General features: G+C 44.4%; 1 protein-coding gene across 3 annotated transcripts in view; it reads right to left on the bottom strand.

Annotated features, from left to right (window-relative positions):
- LOC124615803 (inactive dipeptidyl peptidase 10) overlaps positions 1 to 25,107 on the bottom strand; it is a 1,404,300-nt gene extending 1,379,193 nt beyond the window's left edge. For all 3 annotated transcript variants that reach the window (XM_047143937.1, XM_047143938.1, XM_047143936.1), the window contains exon 1: positions 24,800 to 25,107. The gene's annotated coding sequence lies outside the window, so the exon portion shown is untranslated. The remainder of the gene's footprint in view (positions 1 to 24,799) is intronic.
- Positions 25,108 to 25,400: the final 293 nt, after the last annotated feature.

The following is a 25,400-nucleotide window of genomic DNA, read 5'->3' as shown; positions in this document are numbered from 1 at the left end:
TGTAGTGGAAGGCACCTTTTGACGCTGAAGCCACATTCAAGACTAGTAGAAATACAGTACCCATCCGTGAAACAGTACAACGAATGTTAGAAACTGGTGAATATCAGTAGACTGCATTAAGACATTAATAGCATAACAGAGGGGGACTTCATAAAAGTAGAAACTAAATATCACACAGGAAAAATGCTGATGCCAATTAGACATGACACTACAACCAGTAGTCCCCTCTCCCCCAAGTCCTTAAAGAATCGAACTCAAATGCATAAAAGAGTTAAATATTCGCGTTTCTTAGTGTTTATGACATCGTATCCCTTGAACTGCGGGGATTACAATGATATAATTTTGTGTATAAATTCAGTGATATACACTATGTGATCAAAAGTATCCGGACACCCCCAAAAACATACTTTTTTCAAGCTATGTGTATTATGCTGCCACCTACTGCCACGTACTCCATATCAGCGACCTCAGTAGACATTAGACATCGTGAGAGAATAGAATGGGGCGCTCCGCGGAACTCACAGACTTCGAAGATGGTCAGGTGATTTCGTGTCACTTGTATCATACGTCTGCAAGCGAGATTTCCACAATCCTAAACATCCCTAGGTCCACTGTTTCCGATGTGATAGTGAGGTGTAAAATTGAAGGGACACGTATAGCACAAAAGCATACAGGCCGACTTCGTCTGTTGACTGACAGGGTCCGCCGACAGTTGAAGAAGGTCTAATGTGTAATGCGCAGACATCTATCCAGACTATCACTCAGGAATTCCAAACTGCTTCAGGATACACTGCAAGTACTATGACAGTTAGGCGGAAGGTGAGAAAACTTGGATTTCATGGTCGAGCGGCTGCTCATAAGCCACACATCACGCCGGTAAAAGACAAATGACGCGTCGCTTGGTGTAAGGAGCGTAAACATTGGACGATTGGCGACCGCGGTGGTCCAGCGGTTCTAGGCACGCAGTCCGGAACCGCGCGGCTGCTACGGTCGCAGGTTCGAATCCTGCTTCGGGCATGGATGTGTGTGATGTCCTTAGGTTAGTTAGGTTTAAGCAGTTCTAAGTTCTAGGGGACTGATGACCACAGATGTTAAGTCCCATAGTGCTCAGAGCCATTTGAACCATTGGACGATTGAACAGTGGAAAAAGGTTGTGTGGAGTACACAATGTGGCGATCCGATGGCACGGTGTGGGTATGGCGAATGCCCGGTGAACTTCATCTGCTAACGTGTGTAGCGCCAACTGTAAAATTCGGAGGCGGTGGTGTTATGGAGTGGTTGTGTTTTTTATGGAGGGGGCTCGCACCACCTCGTTGTTTTGCGTGGCACTGTCCCAACACAAGCCTACATTGATGTTTTAAGTACCTTCTAGCTACCTACCGTTGATGAGCAGTTCGGGCATGGCGATTGCATCTTTCGACACGACTGAGCATATGTTCATAATCCACGGCCTGTGGCGGAGTGGTTACACGACAATAACATCCCTGTGATGCACTGGCCTGCACAGACTCCTGACCTAAATCTTATAGAACACCTTTGGGACGTTTTGGAACGCCCACTTCGTGCCAGGCCTCACCGACCGACATCGATACCTCTGCTCAGTGCAGCACTCCATGATGAATGGGCTGCCTTTCCCCAAGAAATCTTCCAGCACCTGGTTGAACGTATGCCTGCTAGAGTGGAAGCTGTCGTCAAGGCTAAGGGTGGGACAACACCATAGTGAATTCTAGAATTACCGATGGAGGGCCCCACGAACTTGTATGTAATTTTCAGCCAGGTGTCCGGATACTTTTGACCACATAGTGAATGTGAATACTGTCTGCTAAGTGTGTTGCGAACCGAGTTAGTAATTAACAAGTAATAAATTAAAACGCAATGCCTGATGGTGTAGTTTGACAGCATGAAGAGTGAAAGTATCTTAGCGAGAAATTCTTTTCCTTTGACCATTTTGTGCCGCGGAATCAGAGAGAAAAAATTTCATAAAGGCTTAAAACTATGTTCATTGGAAGCCGCTAAGTGATCTCATTCTCAAACACTGAATAAAAGTAGCAGGTAATCGGTACAGTATTACTTACGCTACCTCAAATAATATACACAATTTCTAACTTGAATAGTGGACTTATTTTCTTAACCATTTAAATCTTAATGCTTAGATTATGACAGAATGTTAGATTTTTTAATTCTGTCAATAATTGTGTCAATTACTGAATATGAAATTATTTTTGCCACTGTTTTTTGAAACGCGTCCGCCAGTTTTCTGGCTGACTCGTTTCCTCTTTATTTATTCTTATACCAGTTTGAGCCATATGAATAAAAGAATACGAAAGACTAGCACAAATAATTGTATTGCCAGCTAATTGGCTAATTTGTACCATGTTCACTTCTGGGTTACTCACTGCATCTCTTGCACAGACATTGCCTACGCATGTAGCGAGGATAGGTGTTCGTGTTCAGCTTTCGTCAGTCATTTCGAATTTCTCTGGGCGAAAGGTTTCGCAAGGGCCGTCTCCTCCCATGTTTATAGGGTGGTATAAGGTTACGTGACTCACTTGACCGTTATCGGTTTAGGTGTTATTTTTTATAGCGTAGCGCCTGGAGGACAAAGAGGTTGAGTTTTTTAGTCACTCTGGACGTTCACTTCTAGGTTTCAAACCCAGTGCTGCTTTCGCTCCGATAGTTGACTTGCAGACCTAGTTTCATTCAGGCATCGGTTGCTATTTAAGAGTCCTTACGGTGATATTTCATTTGATTAGAAGGGAATTAATAATTTTTGACGATTCTGAGTCTTTGTGCACAGGCTTCCAAGTGGTCGGGTAGATTTTTAGAGCCTTTTATTGTGGCAGGGCTGACGGAGTGCTTCACACGCAGAGTTTCTCATCGGATTAATGTTTGTAGTTCACTTTAGACTGATTCGCGTGTTATATTTTGGTCCGGGTCGGCTTTTTTAATTATTTTATTTTTTCTTATACACGTGCGCTTGCGTGATGTACGGTTCTTCAAAGTTTCTTGTTAATTCCACCGTTTCAATGTAAAAGCCGTAAGTCAAAATAATCGTTCTTTTAGTGAATGCTATCCTCTCCAGAAACTTTTGTTCGAGTGAATTCAAATTTGTTCCTGTGGCCCCCCACACGCGAAGCAGAAGAGCGTTTGACAGTCGTTCATGTTTCTCTGTAAGTTCCGTCCCCCGTTTTTTCTTTCTAACCTGAATTACCCATGAATTAACTATATTCTTGTGATTTTTTTTCGTGACTGATTTTGGTGAATATCCTTGTGCATACAGAACATCTGGAGCATGCGATACTGCCGCATTCAATAGCATGTGAAGATCAGAGCGTTCTTATGCAAACATTTTCTAAATTTTTAATATGGCTATGGGGATAACTCATGCAAATTTGCAAATGATTTAATGTATAGTGTGAATTTGCCTTTTTCTCGCCGCGTGGCTATGCCACGTTTGTTGAACGAAGAGATTGCTCATTACAATGTCAGTAACATACTGTTAACTCCTATACTACAGAGGAAAGTACATTCGAGAGTGAACCACTTAGGCAATGTTCTCATTAGTGGTCTCGTACCCTGCGGGCCATTCGTTTGTTAACGACTTAATGTATTTTATGTTAATTTATGATATTTGAATACCATTTTGCTTTACTTGCAATTTAATGTAGTTAACCACTGGAATCAATCTATAGGGTATTAACTGGATTTTTTCTATTGAGTCTGTAGATGGTTGATTCTTGCCTCTGGTGTGATTGAATTTACAAAGCCGGAACGCATTATTATAGTACGAGGAATTCGTCCTTTTTAAATCCCTTGTACAATCTTGAATTTAAAATTACCTATCTGAAAGAGTAGGGAGCGTTTTGACGCCTGTGAGGTCCGGCCGGCCGCAAACATTAAAGACCATCAAACAGCTACTCGCGGCCCATTGTAGTTTACATGTCTTTGATAGCGTCGACTGTGTAATCGACTACAACAGGGTCGATAACATTTTAGTACATGTGGGCCGCTTTGTCAAACGCTGAATATGTTGTTAGGCTGCAAGTGTTCCCAACTTCAAAATGAAAGGTACTTACAGCAAGATATTGACTTAAAGTCAGTATAAAATCGCGTTACTTTCATTATGCCTAATATTACTCGTGTGTGTTTCCATAATTTTCGAGTCATTCTCGAGTCCAAATGACACCGCAAACGGAAAGGTCTTCCAGTTCTCGTGTCCAGACTAGTGCACGTTTCGGTTAAAGACAATTTCACTCTTATCAGTGTACCAGTGGCCCGCGTAAATAAGGAAAGGTCGCGTCAGGATTTTTGTTTACGTCTCATCTTCCAGAATTCTTAATTTATAAAAACAGGTGAGTAGAAACTGTAAAATTTAGTTTTAAGGACACTCAGTCCTATTATTACTATTAAGCACGGAAGTCTGTGCCCTAGAAGGCTGATTAGTGGTGATCCTTTTATGAGGCACAAAATACGGAATACTTCCTGTGGTGTCACCGCCAGACACCACACTTGCTAGGTGGTAGCCTTTAAATCGGCCGCAGTCCGTTAGTATACGTCGGACTCGCGTGTCGCCACTATCAGTGATTGCAGACCGAGCGCCGCCACACGGCAGGTCTAGAGAGACTTCCTAGCACTCGCCCCAGTTGTACAACCGACTTTGCTAGCGATGGTTCACTGACAAAATACGCTCTCATTTGCCGAGACGATAGTTAGCATAGCCTTCAGCTACGTCATTTGCTACGACCTAGCAAGGCGCCATTACCAGTTACTATTGATACTGTGAATAATGTACCGTCCAGAGCGACGTTCACCATTAATGGATTAAAGTTAAGTATTTCACCAGCTACGTCCTTTTTTTCAAAATTCTAATTTCCTTGTCCTGTTCCAGACCTCACGCCAGCCTGTGTGAGCTAAAACGCGTGCCTTTCGGCTTCCTCTAGTAACACGGTGTTGGCTCTCCTGCCAACCCACAACACTTCCCAAGCTGACGGTTCAGTTGTGCGACGGGAAAGTGGTGACGAAAATGACAAGATTCAATGCAGACAGGTGAGATGGAGAGAGTAGGACTGCGGAAACGAATTCTTAGTGCTAGTGATAAGAGCGGTTAGTATGTGAACTGTTGTTTGAAAAGAAACCAGTCATCGTAACTAGATTTCATAAAAGCGATTTTGCGAGTGCGAGACGCGATGGCTTTTATAAAAAATTAAACATTCGATTTGTCGATAGACTCAGGGCAGAAAACTGTAACACTGTTTATATAAACTCTAATCAAGCCTCAAACAACAGATTTCTTTCGGCAATCAAAGGAACTGATCTCCCAATGAGCATTACGAGAGTTACAATGTGTTGTGTCACAAACTTCTGCTGGTGATGCTATTGTCTTTTCCACAACGAAAGGTAAATGCAAGTATTTAAATATATTTACCTTATTTAGGTTTGTAATCATATAAATTTCTATTTCTTTATTTCGTTTCATATTGAGTTGACGGAAATAGTGACAAGACTGTATCGTTCTCTTCATTTCATTCACAACTTCGCAGTGCTGGACAACGTAATCTTTAGGCGGCGAGCATCGACGGCGAGAAGATGGCTACCGCGTTGTCAAGATATCTTATATTCTTTATTGTAATAGAATCATAGAGAATAATATTTGGTGAATGACGAAGCCAGCCACAAGTACACTTTAAATGATTTTTAGTGCCGCAGCCGGTTTCAGTTGGCTAATATATTTTATTACATAGATCTTTTGATCCAATATGGATTAAATAACGTTGAGAATAATTATTGGAGGTAAAACAACTTTGCAATGTGCTGTAAAGAAAATGTGGCTACTTGTCTCCCACGGAATGAGTACAGATCGATCATGGGATTTTATATGGCAAACGGATGTGAGGAAACGAAGTAAACTGAAGGAAAAATAACTAATCATTTTTTTACAGATTGTGGCCCAAGTAATGATTGTATGCAATTTAGCGTAGAAACGAGTAGCAATTATTTCGACCTGGTCTATTTGCAAAATAGTTTCACTGCTAAAATTTAGTATTTGACAAATTTTCTATGTTCTGAGTTAACAGGAACGCACCTGGACTAGCAGAGAGAAAGTAACATTACCGGCACTGAATATTGGACAATTTGTTTGTGAGATTAATTATCTCACTTCATTGTGGTATGCTACGCCTCGTACCTTTAAGATCCTTGCGCACACGTTCTTTGAAACTTCGGAAAACTGATTTCTTCAGTGATAACTTAAGGAAAGAAGGAATACTAAGGTAATCAGGGAGAATGCAACAAATGACATGGCCGAAGAAGCTTTTGAGTTACATAAATGAGACACAAAAATGTTGGATTCAATTTCCCGCGAGTCGACAGATTAGCTGAAGGAGTTTATTTGAGGCCGTACTGCTGTTCAACACTTACCAACGAAGAGCGGCTCGTATTATGCTGTGCCGGAGACCCTTAACGTCTGGGAGGTGGGTGTGGCATCCTTAATGATTTTTGTTTTATGTACTTCAGACCGTGGTCCAAGGCCTGTTTCTCCGCTTTTCGTTTCGTCTTCGAACGCTGAAGACGTCATAAGGTGCTATAATGTCAAAGAGGGCAGTTAATCAGAAAAAAGCTCACCGAGCTGAAATGTTTATACGGTCCCGTGGCGGAGCCACGAAAACTAAGGGCCCCCACGCCACAAAGAACTTCTGGCGTCACTTGCCCGATTTACGTCACTAATGCTCCACTCCATCTGGGGCCTGTAGGAAATCAATATGCCAAAGAAAAGGTGCGCACTAAAGAGCTTAACTTTGACATGTGGTATCGAGAGGTTGCGTGTATTTGAACATGTTAGGAATTAATAAACTTTTTGGAAATTATTAAACTTGCCTAAAATAGTAACTCGCTCCGGTGCAGTGCCACGTGCTGTGACGCAAGCCACAGGGATCGTACATGTCGCTGGCCCCGATCCACATTTCGTGACGTCATGAGACAGCTGTCCAAAGTTGCAGAGTTGCGTTGGCGTGTGTTACGAAACTGGTAGTGGAGGGGAGTTTTCGCAAGACTTGTCTAATTTCAATCTTTCTTCTCTTCTGTTAGATTTAGTTTTGATCTTTTCAATTTGTATTGATTCACTGTACATCCTAGCTTATAAATGACTAGAACTTCATAAAAACAGTATTGGAGAAACGGATTTGGTGGTTTCTTGGTGCCATTGTATATTCAGTCACTGCCGATTTATCCGTGCTGCCCAGGTGACAATTACTATTGTGTTCCTTCAGGCGGATTTTAATGGTTATTTTTGTAGTTCCTTATACTTGACCGCAGGTGGAAGGGATTTAATATACTCATGCTGTGACAAGCTGCGGGCGTAGGTCATAAGAACTGCAGAAAGAAAATAACCCCCCTCCACGCCTTAAGGAACAAAAGAGCCACTGTCGTCTGGGCAATACGGATAAATTGGCAGTAGCAAATCATATACTGGGAATAGGGAAGCATCAAACTCGTTTCTCTGATACTACGGTTTTATCAAGATCCAGTCACTACTATGCTAGGATGTGCAGAGAGGCCACAGAAATTCAGAAGTGCACAAACAGCTTTAACAGAAAAGAAGGACTGAAACTGCATAATTTGTGAACGTTGACGCTAAATAAAACAAAAAGTGCAAAGTCTTCTCCACTACAACCTCGGTGACACACGTTGCCGTGATCCCGCCATCTTAGGCAGCGGTCTGATTGTGGCATTTATGTCACACCCCCTGCTTACGTTTATTAAATATATTTGCTATGTTTTAATGCACTGTATAGGAATATTTTGTTACGACAGACTAACGAGTAGGTAGGATCACAAAGGCAATTCACCGAAGAACGCGCAAATGGACACACAGAGTGAGCACGGCCAGAAGAGCAAGAGCCGTATGTTACTGAGAGTAGAGATTGACAGTGGGGACTCACCTACCACGTTGGGCACCAAGAAGCGTATCTTTCATTATTTATATTTCCCGTTGCAAAATTAATACACGGTACCAACGTGCTGATGACAATAGTTGCACTGAGAAATTGTTAATGATGATTTCAGTTTCACTCAATTCATCAGTAAATGATAATTACAAAGTTTGCTTACTGCTAGTGCTTATTGGTGGGTGCTATGGGCCAATCACAAGTGCACCCTTAGAGAGCAAGAACCAAACTGCGAAAGTGGCTCAGTACTTGTCTACGATCAGTATCTGAGGAGATAATACATGAAGCCGTGTATAAAATCTGATCTCACGTAAAGACGGAACAGTCTTTTGAAAAATTGCCTCTGCTGCCGTAATTGTGTGATGCTAAGTTAATCCAAAGCAGAGTACAATTTGTTTTGGAGGTGGCTACCCAAGAACTAACGTGTGAACTGTAACTCCGCGTAAACACGAAAATAACTGTCACAGTTGCCTCGGAAAACATATTTGTGCCATCTCATGTGAATTCGAAGATACTGTGAAGCATTTTGTGACTTTTGCGGTGCTCGGGAACTAATGACTAATGACCGGGAACCTTTTTTGAATATTAACGATACACTGGATTTAGAAATCGTGTTACTAATTTTGTGAATGGACAAATAAAACAAAATTGGTTGACATTCTAACATTTTACGATTCTTGTTACGATTACCCACTTGCCACACGTTCTGTTTATTGCACAAATGTAAGAGCTCGCGATCGACGGAGTGAGAAACAATGGAGGCAACGTCACGAGGTAAGCAAATCGGCTACAATTGCATTTCGAGAAGTGGGTGGCGGAAGTAGTGGACTTTCATATATGAATCACACGTAGCATCACCGTGCACCCCCGTGTACATGTTGTGGCAGATAATATTTGGAACACTCACTCTTCTGTCTGCTGTGACAGTGTTACGTGAAGACGTCACGAACGACCGTTCCGTGGATTCGTAGAAGTGTGTCATTATAGCCTGTAATGATGTCTCCAGTATTGGAAGACGGGACGTGACACAGAGAAATATGTCTTAGACCATGGCCTAAAGCCCTTAAAATAAATGTTAGCAATAATACAAGTACCGGCAGTGGAAGCTTGCGTTGTGTGATTAAAGGCCGCGGGTCATGAGAATAAAGTACGAGGACGTTTCTCCAGCGGTGGCGAAACAGGGGCGCAGTAAGCGGGGGCGTAACAAGCGAAACTTCGTTCAGTCTGCTTTTTACTTTTTTATTGACTTCGACACGGCTTTACAATCACGTACATATTTCAAAAATTATTTTTTAAGTGTATACATGTCAGAATTCAAACAAGTAACAACACAAAGGGCAAAGTCACACTGCTTGATCAACAAAGCGACTTCTCATTGTTTCATTGCCACTCATTACAGAGTCTTAACAAACAAAGCAACAATAACAAAATATTCTATTTACGCTTCTGTTGAGTAGGTTAGCATGACATAGTGGTAGTGGCTCCGCGTATGAGCAGAAAACGACATGCCAGTGTCTCCGTACTACGGAACTGTTGCTCAGCACAACGCAACACGAATGTGTTCTTGATCCCCCTTCTTAATCTCCGCTCCCTTCACATTTTAGTGCCCTCTAATCTTTTTCTTCTTATCCTTGGTCAGCCCTTTTCTCCTTTCTTTTGCTCTTCCTTACACTTCTAGCCAGTCAAAAATGCTTTCACACGGAAAAAACGTCCACGCCACGCGACACCATTGCCACACCAGACATTGGTAGCAGGGTTGGTTGTAGAAAATACGAGCACTGTATAAATATTTTCTATAGGCGAAAGCTCCCTCACGTAACATAAGGCGCTGCATGTCTCTTGGCATAAGACGGTGCTATTCTTAAACCAGAGTTTGAGGCTACGCAAACTTTTTTGATTTTTGTGCAATACTAGACGAACTCTTAAACAGGAAGAGAAAGAGAGTATATTTGTGTGTTTTGGTTAATTTCGACTGTTTCAACGTCTAACGGGTTAAGTGCGGTCTGAACATAAGGGATACTTTGTCGGTAGTGCCAACGGATTTTACTCTGTGGGAAGACTGGATATGAGTGCACTCAGCCTCGTGAGGAAAACAAACAGCGGCTTCAAGATCTGGAAGGCTTTCAATGGCTGCGAGGGCGGCATACATGCTCCACGTCAGCCCGTATCACATGCAACTGACGCCATGAGCCAGTGGATGACATAGAGACCTTTCCTCATCACGTGGACATCTGGGACTGGTCGCTGAGTTACTTCCTGTATGTATTCATGTTTAATCACAACACCCAACACACATGACAAGTTCCTTCGGGGTTTCAGGAGATGACTGAACGAAAATTACGAGACACACAGAAAAATCAGCCAGGTCGAAGTCGTGCTCTAAGGGTTTCGTAGAAACTTTGTTATGTATGCAGATAACTCATCCATCCCAAGAACCGAGAATCTCCGCTACTTTGGTGTTTGCTAACGATGTCTATACTGGCAACATACGTGTTTCAGGAATTCCTAGACCTTCATGTGATATAATGACAAATGAACACTTCTCGGAATTTTTACTTTACTTGTAACGTAAAAACCATGCTTCTGCAAAATTTCGTGATTCTAGATCAACGGCAAGTGTCCTATATACGAGGTGCATTCAAGTTCTAAGGCCTCCGATTTTTTTTCTCCGGACTAGAAAGAGAAACATCCACATTGTTTTAAAATGAGGCCGCATTCATTGTCAATACGTCCCAGAGATGGCAGCACTGTACGGCGGTTGGAATTTTACCTCCAGCGGCGAGAATGAGAACTGTTTTAAATACTTAAAATGGCGACGTTTTCCATACTTGAACTTTTCTGAATTTGCGTGGTGTGAAACCAATTGAAATTCATCGACAGTTGAAGGAGACATGTGGTGATGGAGTTATGGATGTGTTGAAAGTGCGTTCGTGGGTGCAACAGTTTAATGAAGGCAGAACATCGTGTGACAACAAACCAAAACAACCTCGGATTCGCACAAGCCGGTCTGACGACATCATCGAGAAAGTGGAGAGAATTCTTTTGGGGGATCGCCGAATGACTGTTGAACAGATCGCCTCCAGAGTTGGCATTTCTGTGGGTTCTGTGCACACAATCCTGCATGACGACCTGAAAATGCGAAAAGTGTCATCCAGGTGGGTGCCACGAATACTGACGGACGACCACATGGCTGCCCCGTGTGACAAGTTGCCAAGCAATGTTGACGCGCAACGACAGCATGAATGGGACTTTCTTTTCGTCGGTTGTGACAATGGATGAGACGTGGATGCCATTTTTCAATCCAGAAACAAAGCGCCAGTCAGCTCAATGGAAGCACACAGATTCACCGCCACCAAAAAAATTTCGGGTAACCGCCAGTGCTGAAAAAATGATGGTGTCCATGTTCTGGGACAGCGAGGGCGTAATCCTTACCCATTGCGTTCCAAAGGGCACTACGGTAACAGGTGCATCGTACGAAAATGTTTTAAAGAACAAATTCCTTCCTGCACTGCAACAAAAACGTCCGGGAAGGGCTGTGCGTGTGCTGTTTCACCAAGACAACGCACCTGCACATCGAGCTAACGTAACGCAACAGTTTCTTCGTGACAACAACTTTGAAGTGATTCCTCATGCTCCCTACTCACCTGACCTGGCTCCTAGTGACTTTTGGCTTTTTCCAACAATGAAAGACACTCTCCGTGGCCGCACATTCACCAGCCGTGCTGCTATTGTCTCAGCGATTTTCCAGTGGTCAAAACAGGCTCCTAAAGAAGCCTTCGCCGCTGCCATGGAATCATGCCGTCAGCGTTGTGAAAAATGTGTACGTCTGCAGGGCGATTACGTCGAGAAGTAACGCCAGTTTCATCGATTTTGGGTGAGTAGTTAATTAGAAAAAAAATCGGAGGACTTAGAACTTGAATGCACCTCGTATGTTGATGAGTGACTTAACGAGTATTAAAATGTTTGGCATAAATGACCGTTTCCTTCGACAGCCTCGACTAGGAAGCTTACATGTTTTACATCGCCAAGCGACTGTAGACGGTAGAATCTAACATAAATTTGGACTTTATACGTTTACCTGTTCCTGAGGAGAAGGGGTCTTAACAGACGTACAGACAGACAGTCGGACATCAAGCGGCAAAAAATTTTTCGCGTGATGTAATCACAGATTAACAACTTTTGCATATTTTTCTTACGTATACTGCGAAACCTTGCTTCTAGTCAATTTCATGAATCTGGGTTAACGGAAATTACCCTATAGCTTTTGATAAGTGAATCAATCAAAATACTTGACATAAATGGCTGTATCTTTCGAGTTCGCCAACTTACGAGCTTAAATTTTTTACACTGCGAAGGGACTGTAGGGCTCTCAGTGGTTGATAGAAATCTGATCCTCTTACGTCTACCCATTCCTGAGAGAAATGGTTCTTAACAGACACACAGGCGGACAACAACCCTAAAAATGGCACATATCCGTGGACATAGTATCCCTAGATACTCGTAATATGCACCATGGCGTGGTTGAACTAGGGAGTAGTTGCGTCAGAACATGTAGACAAATCCTCCGTTCCGTATTGTAGCGTCGAATTATTTCGGGCTTGTAGACAGGCAATCCAGTGAACAAATTTCTGAAGCGGCTGCTGCAGCACCTACCCAGACAGTTCATGTCAGCGACATCAGTGCATTGCACGCACGTATTGACGATTGCTGCGTCACAAACAGTGCTCGTACTGAGCTCTGGCAATGTGAATTAGAAATTGGAGAGGTGCTCTTTTTACTGATTCGTGTCTTTTTTCTGTATGTTTTGTAGTTGTTTTGTATTCGCCTTCTGAAGCGACCGTACTAGTTATGAATATCCCGAATCCATACAAACCATAAGAATGGATGTATGTATGTTCCACATCTCTTCGTAAACCAATAGGCAGATTTCAACAAAACACGGTACACATATCATTTACTGTCTAGAAGAAATCACTGTAGGAGGGACGACCATCCATCTATCAGAGGTGCTGGGAGTGAAAATGCAATGTAATCCACGACGCGAGAATACGCGTACTTTAGTCATCGAGTATTTGAGAACGACAGCACTTAGAGATTTGAAACAAACATTACACATAATTTCGAACTTCAAGAAACTCATTCTCGCTGACGATCCCCACAAAATGACGAAAGGAAAAAAAAATTCTTGCTTGCTAAATTTTCGCAGTTTATGCAGCAAAACTGTTGTAAAACATAAAGCATGAAATTTTTATTTATTACTTCTTTTCTACTAACTGTATTTGTGACACATTTTGCAGACAGCGTCCACATATACCGCTGAATGTATCAACGAAAACATGTCGTTGTACGGTTCATAGTTCAGAAGATATGACGCCAAAAACTGAGGTGCGTGAAAAACTGGTCCACCCTGCAAAATGTCTTATTTATTACTTCTTTACTGCTGACTATTCACAACACACTTCCCACACAGTAGGCACATATACCACTGGATGTACTTGCACAATTACTTAGTTCAGGAGATACGACATCATAAATATTGAGCCGCGTCAAAATGAAACTGCAGGGAAAAATTCGCTTGACGTAGAGGTGAAGTAAGTGAACAAATTCGCTTGAAATACGTAAAACACGTGTGAAATATATTTAATATTAGCGTATGCGGGCACAGCCACAGGTAGAATCCTCATCCTAATTCTCTGGAACGATGTCAATCAAATTTGGTGTACACATTAATTTCAGTCTGCAAAGAAATACGGTAGGAGTAAGAACCACCAACCTCCTATTGGAGTGAGTGTGCTATCATGCAGAGAGAAGGGAGGATGAGGAGATCGATAGATAGCGTGGGGAAAGGAGGAGATAGGCACAGGTATGAGGAGGAGGAGATGGAGAGAGAGGGACGAGGAAGAGATAGAAACAGAAAAGAAAGGAGAGAAGATAAACAGCGAGAGTGGGGGTGGGGGGGAGGATGAGATGGATAGTGAGAGGTGGGAGGAAAAGTCGGACAATGAGAAGATGGACAAAGACAGGGGGGAGGACAAGGTGGACATAGAGAGGGGGAGGAGGGGATTGAATTTGTGGGGCAGGAGGAGATAGATAGAGAGAGGGGCAGGTGGAGATGGGCAAAGAGTTGGGTGCAAGAGGAGGTGGGCAGAGAGAGAGGGTGCTGTAGGTAGACAGGCAGACAGGGAAGGAAAAATGGTTCAAATGGCTCTGAGCACTATGGGACTTAACATCTATGGTCATCAGTCCCCTAGAACTTAGAACTACTTAAACCTAACTAACCTAAGGACATCACACAACGCCCAGCCATCACGAGGCAGAGAAAATCCCTGACCCCGCCGGGAATCGAACCCGGGAACCCGGGCGTGCAGGGAAGGAGGGCAAGGACTAACAGAAGATTGGAGTAAATTCATATGCAGGAAATGCTAGGTTGTAAGCTAGTTTTTTGTAAGTGCGTAATTCCATCATCGATGATACTTATGGGGAAAATGATACCTACGTTCCTAGTTCATTTCATTCCCCCTCCATACTACAGGTCATCACGGGATGACCTTCTTGGTTGCAGGTATTCGGTTATGGAGAAACTGAGTATCTTCGAAGTTTTTAAAATAAATTAGAGGTTTAGGTTCTGAAATAGTGACAGCCCTCACATTCTTTCCCACTTATTACAAAGACACAACTACAAATGCTGATACCGGTTCTAACTTCCTGGCAATTTCCTCTTTAATCTATCTTTACCCTTTCCTTTTCTATTTCCGTTTTCTTTTGTATTTCTATCCTTTCCCTATGTTTACTTTTTCCTGTTCTGTCCTTTCCTTTTCTTTTTCCTTTCCTATTTCCTTCTTCTTCCTTTTCTCCTTTTAATTTTCTTTTTTGTTCCTTTTGGTTTTCCTCATCTTTTTATCTTTCTGCTTTCCGTTTTCCTTTGCCTTTTTCTTCAGATTTTTCTCTTCCTTTTCATTTACTTTTCTTTTGTCTGTCCTTTCCTTTCTGTCCTTTTGCTTTCCTTTCTTGTTGTTCCGTTTTCCTTAGTTCTCGTTCATTTTAATTTTTGTAATAGCACAAATAAGATAGATAATGTAGTATACATTGTTCACACTAGTTACTGACCCACATTGCTGTTGGAAAATAGGTATTTAACTTATATTCCGAAATTCGCAGTGTCTGTTCAGATGCAAAAATGTGGTATAAGGAACTAACCTGGCCTTGCTAAACATCAAAATCAAAAAGTAAATAGGAAATAGAAAGACGACCTATGCCTTCGAAAACCTGGCGTTCATCAAATTCCCTGTCAGTGCGGAAAATCATACATTGGGAAGATAGTCCGCACTGTAGAAGAGAAGTGCCGCGAACACAAGCGCCATACTGGACTACGCCAGGCCACTAAATCAGCCGTGGTTGACCATTATATAAAGACTGACTATACTATGGACTATGAAAAAACAAAAATACTCTGTCATCCTCCCACTTCTGGGACTGCGTTACTAAAGAGGCCATCGAAATCCGACTAGGACGATCTAATTAATAAAGACAGCGGCCTTCAACTTAGCCAGGCTTGGAAACCTGCTCTCAGCCTAGAGAGAAAGATGCGGTCCCAGAGTTCGAGGACCGTCCTCAACGGCGTCAGCAGGGAGACTTCAGACCGCAGTTCAGACCCAGGCGCTGCTTCCCCCACCACCTGCAGTAGCCGCCGCGCCGGCCGCACCAATGACACCAGGAGAGAAATGGTGGAGGGGGTAACGGCTAGTATATATAGGGCGCCGAGAGGAACAGCACAGCATTCGTCAGGAACCACCTGAAGATGGCAGCGTGTACGTCTGTCGAAATATTGTGGAGAAATTACGACGCTACCCGGTCGGATACCTGAGATCTGTTCAAATTAGAACAGTAATTATTCTCGGCTGAGCAACCAATCATTTCCATTGTTGTAAGATAGAGATCGTGCGAAAGCTTTTGACAATGTTGACTGGAATACTCTCTTTCAAATTCTGAAGGTGGCAGGGGTAAAATACAGGGATCGAAAGGCTGTATACAATTTGTACGGAAACCAGATGGCAGTTATAAGAGTCGAGGGACACGAAAAGGAAGCAATGGTTGATAAGGGAGTGAGACAGGGTTGTAGCTTCTCCCCGATGTTATTCGATCTATATATTGAGCAAGCAGTGAAGGAAACAAAAGAAAAATTTGGAGTAGGTATTAAAATCCATGGAGAAGAAATAAAAACTTTGAGGTTCGCCGATGACATTGTAATTCTGTCAGAGACAGCAAAGGACTTGGAAGAGCAGTTGAACAGAATGGACAGTGTCTTGAAAGGGGGATATAAGATGAACATCAACAAAAGCAAAACGAGGATAATGGAATGTAGTCGGGTGATGCTGAGGGAATTAGATTAGGAAATGAGACACTTAAAGTAGTAAAGGAGTTTTGCTATTTGGGGAGCAAAATAACTGATGATGGTCGATGTAGAGAGGGTATAAACTGTAGACTGGCAATGGCAAGGAAAGCGTTTCTGAAGAAGAGAAACTTGTTAAGATCGAGTATAGATTTAAGTGTCAGGAAGTCGTTTCTGAAAGTATTTGTATGGAAGTGAAACATGGACGATAAATAGTTTGGATAGGAAGAGAATAGAAGCTTTCGAAATGTAGTGCTACAGAAGAATGCTGAAGATTAGATGGGTAGATCACACAACTAATGAGGAGGTATTGAACAGGATTTGGGGAGAAGAGATGTTTGTGGCACCACTTGACTAGAAGGGCTCGGTTGGTAGGACATGTTCTGAGGCATCAAGGGATCACCAATTTAGTATTGGAGGGCAGCGTGGAGGGTAAAAATCGTAGAGGGAGACCAAGAGATGAATACACTAAGCAGACTCAGAAGGATGTAGGCTGCAGTAGGTACTGGGAGATGAAGAAGCTTGCACAGGATAGAGTAACATGGAGAGCTGCATCAAACCAGTCTCAGGACTGAAGACCGCAACAACAGAGATCGTGTGATGAATACTCCAGTGATTTATTTAACTTGCGGAAGGGACCTTCATTTACTGTTTAATTTTGTAACTTACACTGTATAATTCACAATGTCTATCAAATGTAGAAGTGTGGCCGTGGTCCTAACCACGACAAGAAAGTTAATTAGCAAATAATCTTTTAGGAAACTGTTAAGAACTCCGGTGTTTTAGTGGAGCAGGAGGAACGCGGCCACACGCCTTTCTGCCATCCGGAAGCCCGTAGTAACTCGTATAATCGCTGCCGTAATGTAGCCGCGATGGTGCGGCGTAATCCGACGGTGCACCGCGCAGATGTGTATCTGAGGCGGCCCGCAAGACTGATTGCCGAGCCGGGCGCGTGGGCGCGAAGAAGCGCCCGCCCTAGCTGATGGTCGGCGCGCACGCGACGCCGGCAAGGGCCAAGGGCGGCGCTGCTAAAGGGCGAAAAGGGCGAGCGCAGGGTGGGGGCGAGGGCGATGCCGCGATACGGCGCGGGGCTGTGGCCAGGCGAGGCCGCGCCGCAGTCAGAGGCGCCAGTGGCTGCCGGCGGCTGATTAATTGACCCGGCCGACACGCACCGCGCCCCGCCTCCGGTGCACACCTTTGTTTTGCGGCACCCGTACAAGGCAGCTACTAGATTACAAGGGGCGGCCTATAATTAACTGCGTGTGTTCTAAGAGTCCGTTCTGTCGCCAGGAATAACCGAATTATTCGCAGCGGAGATTAACGAGAGAACCCAGTGGGTGGTGACAATACTCTTCCCTCACGTCACTTGTTTCCGCGCCAGGTCTGGAATCTAATCGTGTGCTGCGGACATCACAGTGCCTCTGAACATAGTCTTCGAAATCTGCATTTACGTACGGAAGCTACATTACAGTGTGCGGTGGAAGAATTTTTTGTGCGCTATTCTGATTCTTCTCTTTCGCATTTCAGTCACGAACTATCCACTTGAATACCGATTGGTAATGAGCCTTCGTATGACCTCTAATCTCTTTAATTCTACCTCGATTATAATTTGGCGAGATACACGCAGGAATAACCAATGCACTGGTTGACTCTTCTAGGAATGTACGATCCCAGAATTCTAACAGTAAACCACGCCGTGATGCACAGTAACCCTTTTCTAGCGGTTCCCACTGTAGTTAGATGAACATCTCCGTGCCTCTATAGCACTTGCTAAATGGACCAGTGGGGAGATCTGCAGCTCTTCTTTGAATCCTCTGTATTTACTATATACCATCTAGTTAAAGTGTTGATCGAACGAGGGTTTTCTGTTTCCTTCATGTGTGGACTATTCCTTCTCAGGATTCTTCCAGTGAATGACAGTCTGCCATCCGCTTCACCTGCGATATGTTTTTTATGTGGTCGTTTCATTCTAAGACCTATCCCTTCTCGCGAGGGTAGCACTAAGTACGTAGGGTCCGACAACTTGAGTGGCGTAGCAAAAATAAATTGTATACACATGCTTCCTTCGCCAGTTCAAATGGCTCTGAGCACTATGGGACTTGACTTCTGACGACATAAGTCACCTAGAACTTAGAGGTACTTAAACCTGACTAACCTAAGGACATCACACACATCCATGCCCGAGGCAGGATTCGAACCTGCGACCGTAGCGGTCGCGCGGTTCCAGACTGTAGTGCCTAGAACCGCTCGGCCCCTCCGGCCAGCCTTCGCCAGTCATTCTGTCTATTAGTGAGGACTATATTAAAATCCCTACAGTACCTTCTGTGATTAGCCTTCGTATACAGACAGATAAATTCAGCAGGGGCCTTTGATTCATCATAGTTCGTTAAAAGTTCGTGATACATGAGTCATCCGCTTTTCATTCTTTGTTTCGCCTTCAGCGAGTTTTTTACTAGACTCAATATTTCATGAGTGAAGTGAATATCCTCAGAACCATAAATTTTTGTCAGACATAATCTTGTTCCTTTTTCCTGAGCCAAGGATGTATACGTGATCTTAAACTTTTCGGGCGAATCAGCTGTCTGTACCGTTCCCGGCTATACAGCCGGGTGAAGTCGTCTTCATAATTCGATATTTCGACAGCGTACCTAGCCGTCATCGTCACAGAAGACACTCAGGTTAAGCAACCAACAAAATCTGCGGTTGCAGAACACTGCATGGCCACAGGGAACTCACTGTAGTGTGAAGAACCAGAAGTGCTAAGACAGATCTCGTCCTTTTATGACTGTGTTCTGAAGGAGGCAATTGAAATACTAGTGGCCGACAGGCTGATCAACAGAGACAGTGGGTACAACCAAAGCAAATCTTTGGTTCCAGCAGTCTGCCAACTGAAATCACAGCGGCGGCCGAGAGCCACTTCCGCGACCGATGGGAGATGCAGAAGTGCTTAGGGACTGAGCTTCGCTGGGCCCTCAAAACTTCACAGGACGCGTCGTGTGTACGAGTTTCGTTGGTGGAGAGTCGGAGAGCAAACACAGTATAAAGTATATAGCGAATATGCTCATTCTACAGGTATCACCTAAAGAAAATGGGTACGCAGCTCGAGGTCTTGTGGCTAGCGTTGCTGCCCCTGGATCACGGCGTCATGGATTCGATTTCCGGCCGGCTCTGGGATTTTCTCCATCCGGGGACAGGCTATGTTGTCTTCATCATTTTATCATCATTCGGGAAAGTAGCGAGACTGGAGAGTGAAAAGATTGCACTTTATACGTGCGCTGATAACCACGCAGTGGAGCGCCCCATACACCAAATATCATCATTATAGTCATCATGAAGAAGATGGCAAGGTACCCTGTAGAAATGTCCTGTTACGAAAACGACTGTACTGGGCTGGATATCTGAGAACAGTAAATACTGTTGTGATATGCTCTCATCACTTGTCAACGGCCGGCCGAAGTGGCCGTGCGGTTAAAGGCTCTGCAGTCTGGAACCGCAAGACCGCTACGGTCGCAGGTTCGAATCCTACCTCGGGCATGGATGTTTGTGATGTCCTTAGGTTAGTTAGGTTTAACTACACTCCTGGAAATTGAAATAAGAACACCGTGAATTCATTGTCCCAGGAAGGGGAAACTTTATTGACACATTCCTGGGGTCAGATACATCACATGATCACACTGACAGAACCACAGGCACATAGACACAGGCAACAGAGCATGCACAATGTCGGCACTAGTACAGTGTATATCCACCTTTCGCAGCAATGCAGGCTGCTATTCTCCCATGGAGACGATCGTAGAGATGCTGGATGTAGTCCTGTGGAACGGCTTGCCATGCCATTTCCACCTGGCGCCTCAGTTGGACCAGCGTTCGTGCTGGACGTGCAGACCGCGTGAGACGACGCTTCATCCAGTCCCAAACATGCTCAATGAGGGACAGATCCGGAGATCTTGCTGGCCAGGGTAGTTGACTTACACCTTCTAGAGCACGTTGGGTGGCACGGGATACATGCGGACGTGCATTGTCCTGTTGGAACAGCAAGTTCCCTTGCCGGTCTAGGAATGGTAGAACGATGGGTTCGATGACCGTTTGGATGTACCGTGCACTATTCAGTGTCCCCTCGACGATCACCAGTGGTGTACGGCCAGTGTAGGAGATCGCTCCCCACACCATGATGCCGGGTGTTGGCCCTGTGTGCCTCGGTCGTATGCAGTCCTGATTGTGGCGCTCACCTGCACGGCGCCAAACACGCATACGACCATCATTGGCACCAAGGCAGAAGCGACTCTCATCGCTGAAGGCGACACGTCTCCATTCGTCCCTCCATTCACGCCTGTCGCGACACCACTGGAGGCGGGCTGCACGATGTTGGGGCGTGAGCGGAAGACGGCCTAACGGTGTGCGGGACCGTAGCCCAGCTTCATGGAGACGGTTGAGAATGGTCCTCGCCGATACCCCAGGAGCAACAGTGTCCCTAATTTGCTGGGAAGTGGCGGTGCGGTCCCCTACGGCACTGCGTATGATCCTACGGTTTTGGCGTGCATCCGTGCGTCGCTGCGGTCCGGTCCCAGGTCGACGGGCACGTGCACCTTCCGCCGACCACTGGCGACAACATCGATGTACTGTGGAGACCTCACGCCCCACGTGTTGCGCAATTCGGCGGTACGTCCACCCAGCGTCCCGCATGCCCACTATACGCCCTCGCTCAAAGTCCGTCAACTGCACATACGGTTCACGTCCACGCTGTCGCGGCATGCTACCAGTATTAAAGACTGCGATGGAGCTCCGTATGCCACGGCAAACTGGCTGACACTGACGGCGGCGGTGCACAAATTCTGCGCAGCTAGCGCCATTCGACGGCCAACACCGCGGTTCCTGGTGTGTCCGCTGTGCCGTGTGTGTGATCATTGCTTGTACAGCCCTCTCGCAGTGTCCGGAGCAAGTATGGTGCGTCTGACACACCGGTGTCAATGTGTTCTTTTTTCCATTTCCAGGAGTGTAGTTCTAAGTTCTAGGGGACTAATGACCTCAGCAGTTGAGTCCCATAGTGCTCAGAGCCATTTGAAACATTTGAACTTGTCAACGAATAAGAGGATATTTTCTTACTAGATGGAAGATAGGTCGATGTTGGTAGGGCGTTAAAGGAAGATGAGCAGGGAGAAAGAGGTAGGGATACAGTTTCGTGGGTTGTCGACGATGTGGTCGTTGCAGATGGAGCATAAGCTCGGATTGTGGAAGAGTGGGGAGGGAATTCAACCGTGTCCTTTGTAAGAAACCTCTCCGGAAGCGACAGTAAGCGAAGAACCTAGAGGGGCTGGCTGGACGGAAATTTGAACTGTTGCCCTCGCGAACGTGAATTCATTGTCCTACTTCTGTATCACCTCGCCCGGCGGTAGGGAGTGAGGATTAGTGTCCCATTGTGTATCTCTAGGAGGAGTCGCAGAGGGGGTGATGTGGGTGTCTCTTTAGAACAGTGTCATTCGAGGTATAAATAGCGAGATGGCTGCGGATGCCATTTTGGTAGAAGAGCAGTATTGGTTTTGGGATGCGATGTGGAGGACCTCAAGACAAACTACCACACTGTAGTTTGAAGCCGATTCGTGAGACATGCTCGCACAGTGCAGTCAACAGCTTATTGCCCATAAAAGACAAGGAACCAAACACACAAATGTCACAAACGTGCGCCACCATTTATCCACAAGAGCATAAGAGCCGGAAGAGATGGAAACGTACAAACATCAGAGAGAAAGATTATTTGTCGCCATGTCCTTTCCAAGTGTGGCATAGGTAAAGAGGAGACAGGTTCTTAACGCACTGTCTTATCTGAGACTCATCACTTAAGCGATAGTTTGAGGTGGAACAACACGACATCAACATACAACTTGCAGCTTCATTGTTAAACACTCAAGGATTCCTTACGAAGCTGCATTGGTATTAAAGTATATTTTAAAGAGCAAGCCCATTTTGTAACAGGGATAAAATAAAGCACTGTAAGGAAACAGTACTTTAGGCTGTGTTGACGTTCGTATATGTAGAAACTAGCCAATAGTACAGCAACAAATATGATTTCATTGATTGGTGCCTCTGAAGACATCGCTTGCATAGAATCTATTATTCTACAAGCTTATTCAAACATATTAGAAATATCTTCTACTTTTTCAGTTACCTACAATCTAGTTACAAAGACAACGACTCTTTTCCAGTGGAATACTACTTAATTTAGGTTTTTCAGTACATGTCCTGGCACCAGTACAAACAACATAATGAAGCGGGAAATACAGCCTTTTTTATGTGTACATTTGTAACACGTACATGGTCTTCATCGCTGTAGAACCGAAGGCTGAGAAACTGTCAAGCTCTCAAAAATAAAGAAGTCTACGTGTGCAAAAGTCATCCTATTTCTAGTTTGTATATAACTGAGTATTTAGCACACAAAATCTTGTATTACAAATACAATTTGCGGAAGCGAATAACAAACCAATTCAGAGTTCAGCCAACAGCAGTCAGAAACTAAAAAGAATGTTGTTCTAAATACATGCATCTAAGCTCTTAGAAATAAAACAATAATAGAAAACTGCCAAACAGATCAAAGAAGGCCAGCATTTAACCGTGGTACTTAATATCGCGTTATAGATAAAGTAGTACATTAATCTCCTAAGTAAGGCCGACTAATAAAATTTTCACTTTTAAAGATTGAGTGAAGTGAAAATGGTCTCCAGTTAATCAAAACAGACCACAAATCTAAACTTCAACGATTCTCAGTAATGAGCACACTTTTATTAACGGAAATATAGATATATTCATAAATAAGTTCAGATTCTGTATGAAATCTGATACTGATACAGCTTGGAATAACGCAGAACCATAGAAGCAACACTTTAATAATATTTGCTCTTCAGTCTAATTGCATGAGACACGTAAATACACGTAGTCCCAATGCATACAATAGCTAATCTCTCATTAGGGGACTGTTTACTTTTTACAGGGATCGTGTTCATGTTACATTTACTCCACTGGCTGTCTGCGTCACGTACGAACGATTCGAGTGTCGCTCGCGAGACACCAGAGTGAAGTAGCTGTCTGTTACGTACCTGTCCACAACCGAACATGTGCGTTGTCATGAACGAGTACATACCGACTTTGCGATAGACTGGTTGTCTCTAGGTTTGGCTACTTAAGTATTTATAATTTTAAAAAGGCGACAACAACTCTAATTTTATTTCGGTTGACCCATATTTTTGAAAGACATATTGTAACACTACCCTTGTTTCCTACGCAAGTTCAAAGTACTTCAGTTTTTATGGTTCATTTTCAATCAAGATATCAAGCGTGAAATCAATATAAAGCGAAATATGTCGGCACTTGTAGACTCTATACCCACTGCGTAGTCCTGCACCTTGCAAAAATGTATGGGAGCGGCAGACTCTGGGTATTTGTTCTTTTCTTCCATAACAGTTTGGGTGACTGTTGTGTAGGTTGCTTCAACAAAGCTGTGGCAAAGTCGTACATCCATATGAGACTGCACCCCGTCTCACTGTCATGTCAAGATATCAACAAGATCTTCCGCAAATCGCACAGCCTAATGTAGGTACAGAGATCACTGCTATACATTTTGCTATTGACAGAGCTGCTCCATCACTGTAGCGTGCCTCGGTTCGACTCCTGTTTCAAGTTTACCGAAATCTAACTGAACACTCTGCTATTGACAGTACTTCCCTATCGCCATAATTTGCCTCCGTATTTCCCCTCCAACAGTAAATTCAGCTGAACATTCCAGCACTACCCTCAGCGCCCCCTTACCCTACATACATATATACAGTCCACCTTCCTCCATCTCTCTCTCTTTCTAATTGTCCATTTAACAAATACATATTTTTACACTCTGCCTTGCAGACATAGTGACATTCTCCGACATCTAAGCTCACCTTCTGATGAGAAGAATCAGTAGAAATTAAGAAGCTTAAGAAACTATATTCCTAAATTTTTGATATGTGTTTTTTCTGGTTCCACTTGAAATGTTAGTTAGGCTGCATAAACCAATAAATAAATATTTCTCGTTACTCTACTTTCCCATCCACTTGATGCTGACATTGCAACATCTTAAATTTCGTACCAACATCTTACGATCCCTCTGTAATTAAATCATTTTATACCGTTTCAAGGATGTTAAACAGACACTACTGAAACTTGTGTTATGGTAATTAAGTTAGGGACACAGGCCTCTGTGACTCTGTTCTGTCTATTTATGTGCTGTGTTCTATGCGTGTGTGTGTGTGTGTGTGTGTGTGTGTGTGTGTGTGTGTGTGTGTGTGAGCACGCACACGCTGTGAGACTGAGAAAAAAGTGGTGGATAAATCATTAAACGCCAAATGTTCATCCGATAATCGATTTAGTGACGCTAGCACAGAATGCGAAATAGAAAAGACACTTTGTGTGGTACGTCAAAGAGTAGTAGTGCTCCACTACTCACAGATATCCGGTCAGCAAGGCGCAGGAAATTATAAGTGCCTTATGTTCTTCCGCAGCAATAATCCAGGTCGGAATCTTGGCCTCTATAGCTGAACTTCGTCACTTGGCGTGTGAAAACTGATGTGCTGGACTGGTTTCAAGACAGCCGGACAGCGACCACAGAACAAGACCTCCGGACCGGAGTTCCGATGACGCAGGTCGGCGTAGACGCACGCGGTCACTGTGGTGCAAAGTCACGGTGCTCGGTTCGGTTTCTCGGGCGATCGGAGAGAAGCACACAGCGCGTCGCGTCGCGTCGTCGCCAGGCGGGCGGTGACTGTGGTCCGTGTTTGTGGCCAGTGTGTCACCTCGCGGGCCAGACCCGAATAGCTGTGAGGCGCGCGCCGGCAGGGCAGCCAAGTGGGGCGGGGTGGGGGCAGGAGGGGCGGCGGGGGAGACGCCGACGTCGACGGCGGAGCAGCTGTCCCAGGGAGGCGGGCCGCGAGTCACCACAGCGAGGACGCGACGTCCGAGATCAACGCTCACTCCGCGCACCTACCAGCGCCCAGGCAGGAGTCATAGGGCGGGGGGGGGGGGGGGGGGGGGGAAGGGCAGCAAGTGGT

Source organism: Schistocerca americana, chromosome 5 (genome assembly GCF_021461395.2).
Source record: "Schistocerca americana isolate TAMUIC-IGC-003095 chromosome 5, iqSchAmer2.1, whole genome shotgun sequence".
Classification (NCBI taxonomy): domain Eukaryota; kingdom Metazoa; phylum Arthropoda; class Insecta; order Orthoptera; family Acrididae; genus Schistocerca; species Schistocerca americana.
This window is presented reverse-complemented; position numbering and strand designations above follow the sequence as displayed.